Raw genomic sequence first — 4,277 nt, 5'->3', positions numbered from 1 at the left:
TTGCTCCAAGATCATGCTCAAGTGACTGAGGAATGGGAGGGAGTTCCAACTTCTTTCTTGGTCACCTTTCTGGATCCTTCAACTCCTAGACAGGAAATTTTTTCTTATGGAAACTCTTAGACTGCTCCACTTCCCTGGTCCTTTATTAAGCATTTGTCTCGGGAAGATGGAAATAAAGAAGGAAAAGAGACTGCTGCTTGAACCCAAGTCTCAGCTTCTTGCTTTCTTCCCTGAACAACATGAACTTCAGCACCTGCTCCAGCTTCTCCACAAAATACTGGACACTGGGCTCCTTGTAGTCACCCAGATACTGGGTCTGGCTGGCCAGCACCATGACGAGTGCCTATGCAGGCACCAGGGGCTCAGGCTCCCGGATCTCCACTCCACCAGCATGCAGGGTGGCTGGGAATCTGGGGCCTGGCTGCAGAGATGGCTGGGGATCTGGCAGGCACAGAGGGCATCCAGGGCAAGAAGGAGACTATGCAATGTCTGAATGACCACCTGCCCATCTACCTGGAGAGGGCAAGAAGCTTGGAAGCTGATAATGGATGCTGGAGAGCAAATTCCAAGAACACCTTGAGAAGAAGGGACCACAAGTCAGATACTGGGGGCATTATTTCAAGACCATCGAAAACCTGAGAGCTCAGATCTTTGCAAGTTCTGTGGAAAATGTCCGCATAGTTCTGCAGACTGACAATGCACATCTTGCTACTGATGACTTCATAGCCAAGTATGAGATGGAACGGGCCATGCCCTGGACTGTGGAGAGTGACATCAATGGGCTCTGAAAGGTCATTGATGACAGCAATGACACTCATACCACTTGGCTGCAGCTGGAGACAGAGATCCAGGATCTCAAGTAGGAGCTTTTGTTAATAAAGAAGAACCATGAGGAGGAAGTAAATGGTCTATAAAACAAGACTGCCAACTCTGAGTTGACCGTGGAGTTGGGTGTCCCTAAAATATCAAGGATTTTAGGGACACCCAATCTCAGCAAGATCATGGCAGACATCTGAGCCCAGTATGGTGAGCTGGCTTGGAGGAACTGAGAGGAGCTAGACAAGTACTGGTCCCAGCAGACTGAGGAGCACACCACAGAAATCATCTCACAAACCACTGAGACAGGAGCTGCTGAGATGTACCAGTCCTTGGATATCAACCTGGATCTGATGAAAAATCTGAAGTCCAGTTTGGAGAACAGCCTGAGGGATGTGGAGATGCACTGTCCCATGCAGATGGAACAGCTCAAAGGGATCCTGCTGCACCTGGAGTTAGAGCTGGCCCAGCCATGGGCAGAGGGGCAGCACCAGGCCTAGGAGTGTGAGGCCCTGCTGAACATCAAGGTTGAGTTGGAAGCTGAGATCACCACGCACCACAGCCTACTGGGAGAAGGGGAGGACATCAATCTTTGTGTGCCCTAAACAACAGCCACCCCATACATTTCATTCAAAAGACCACCACCCATAGGATTGTGAACAGAAAAGTGGTGTCTGAGGTCAATGACACCAAAGTTCTGAATCATTAAAGGCAGTAAAAGTGGGGCATCCTTGTAAGTATAGAAGGCCAGTGAAAAGTTCAAAGATCATTGAAGAAAAAAAAAGAAGAAGGAAAAGAGCGGTGTGGGTTGGGGAGTGAGAGGGACAAGGGTGATTTGAGCAGAGAAGTATCTGAGTGGGGACTGAATGACAGATCACACAGGAACCACTGCCCAGAGTCCAGAGCAAATGTTCTCCCTCCTCACGGAGTCAGGACTTTATAGAGTAAGACCAAGTTGGAAAAAGGGAAGGGAGCAGGATGGGGCTTGGATTGTGTTGGAGTCTTGGGAATTCCCTCCTTAGAGCTTTAAACTTAGACTAGAGCATCAGTTTCCATGGATTACTGAAGTGTAACAAAGACTCTGGTGGAAGACTCAATGAGATATCAAGGTCACCAAACAGAAATATTTTATGAACTACTCAGACATACAGAAAGATACAAAGAACAAGATCGTGAACACATGCGTACCCTTCTTAGCTTAAACAAGTAAACCACTAGAATACCACTAAAGATCCTGCTTACTCTCCCTGGCTCCTCTTCCTCCCCCAGGTGACCACTCTCCTGAATTATTCTCCACCCCAGGATTCCTGGTTCTCCTATGGAGAGTGGGCCATCATGACTCCATTCACACGGGGCTACTTGTTAGGGCTCGCCTCCTGCCCTGTTTATCTCTCTCTCTCCCTTCCCAGATGGCTGAGCAGACACTCAATATTTATGTGGAACCACCAGGCCTACTGGGCAGGGAGGCCCAGCAGACAGAGACATGGTCACCATCTCCATTGTGGGTTGGTTTTAACTCAGATACAAAACAGGTGATTCAGATGCTTGGGGTCTGGGGCTGGCTGAAGTCAGCATGAGCCAGGAGACAACCAGGCATGCGACTCCAGTGGTCAGGTCAGTGATGCGCACTCCTGGTCTCGCTGTTGCATCTGCCAGAGGTTACAGATCCTGTTCATTCTGGCAGTTGGCAGGGTGAAACCCCAGGTGAGGCTGAGGGTAGAATAATAAGCAGTTTATTTTCTGCCATGGTTCAGGCAGCAACACAGCTGCCTGGCCAGAGGGAGTTTAGGAGAGGGATCCACATGTGCCCCAGGGTCCCAGTTCACCTTCCAGCAGTCCTCTGTTCCCTAGCTCATTACATGCTACTCTCCTGAAGGAACATCAGCTCTCCAGCATTCCGCACAGGTCACTCCACTCCTCTCAACGTGGCCTCCTGGTTCTATCTAGTCCTATTGGTCAGTTCCCATCCTCCTCAGGAAGACTTTCTTGGTTAAGCCTTCCTGGTACTGAGCACTCATCCCCACATGCCCTTGGTTCTCACACAATTGATTGACACAATGGTAATTTCCTCTTGTGAAAATGCAGCTTTGTGTGCTAGGAATGAACATCCCCACCACACTGTAAGAGAACAGGGACTGGGGCCATTCCATTCTGGGCATCTTTCATAACGATTGGCTCCATAAGTGTTTGTTGAATGATCTCTGCCTCCACATCTGCCTGGGGATTTCTCGGGGAGGAAGCCACCCACATCTTAGTTTTTCTTGGAATCTCTGACTGGAACCAATAAAAGGACATCCATTCCTGATTGTTGAGTGAGTGGAGAAAAGCTCCAGAAAAGCCTCTGCAGCTAGCCCTCTCAGCTGTTCCTCCCATGCACTGCTCACCAGCCCACCCACAACCCCCCAACCCTAAGCAGTAGGAGCACCAGCTACATAGCTTCATCATACACCTCTGAACCTCTAGCCTGATCCTGCTGTGGTTTGACAGGCCTTATTCGAGTGTCTGTCTACTCACATACCAGTCTCCACAGTGTTTATATCAAAACCATCCTCAGAAAACAAAAGTATCTACACAGTTTCCTGCTTCCATACTAACACTTCTACCACATATTTGATCTTCATAGGTGTATCTCTATTCTACACATGAGGAAACTGAGGCTTAGAGAGATGGAGTAAACCCATAGTTTGGACTCCAGTCTGCCAGGTTGCCCTGACACTCCTCTCCCCCTCTCTCCCTGTGATAAAGGCTCCCATAAAAGACAACTTTCAGGAAAGGCAGTGCTGCCTTTGAGCAAGGCCTGAGAAAGGCCTCTGAGGACCATTGGAAGCTACGTGCATGAAAGAAGACACATGACCTTCAAGTCTGTGCAGGGCTGGGGTTGCCCTCAGATTTCTGGACATCAGGAAACTTTTGTTGGGGCCTGCAGTTCCTGATGAACGCCAACTCCACCCAGTCCAGGAGGCGGCGCTGCTGCTGAGCCAGCACTCGCAGTCCGATAAGCTCTACGCAGCCTCCACCCATCAGCAGCCGTGAGCAGCACCCAGTTCTCCTTGTCTTGGTTTCTCTCAGGGCCTACATTGTTGCAACTGTCATGTTCTGAGCACTTGGCTCAGACAGGCTTTCTACTAAGCACATGTCTGCATCATCACATGTCTGCACAACTGAAAGAATCCATGAGGGAGGAGAATCTCTATTTACATGAGTCAACTGAGACTCAACAAGTTTAAGTAACTCATCCAAAGATTTGTAGCGAATGTGCCAGAGCATGCAGATTCAAATCCATGTCTTTCTAGTGCCAATACCAAAAACCTCTCCACTATACTAGCTTCCTGTAACTATTACCTCCTCACATTCCACCTCGCCTAAACCAGAACATTTATTCTTAATTTTATTTCTTTATTTTTCATAAGAAACGTATTAAAAAAGTCCAACACCCATACATTACCAAAGAGGATACCATG

At 48.6% G+C, this 4,277-nt stretch overlaps 1 pseudogene; it reads left to right on the top strand.

Moving 5' to 3' along the window:
• Window positions 1-239: 239 nt before the first annotated feature.
• Window positions 240-1,525, top strand: LOC119001723 (keratin, type I cytoskeletal 18-like; annotated as a pseudogene).
• The last annotated feature ends 2,752 nt before the right edge of the window (window positions 1,526-4,277 follow it).

This window comes from Sturnira hondurensis, unplaced genomic scaffold (assembly GCF_014824575.4).
Source record: "Sturnira hondurensis isolate 20B ecotype Veracruz unplaced genomic scaffold, ASM1482457v3 Scaffold0017082, whole genome shotgun sequence".
Lineage (NCBI taxonomy): Eukaryota > Metazoa > Chordata > Mammalia > Chiroptera > Phyllostomidae > Sturnira > Sturnira hondurensis.
The sequence above is the reverse complement of the archived record's forward strand: the minus strand, read 5'-3'. Positions and strand labels throughout refer to the sequence as shown.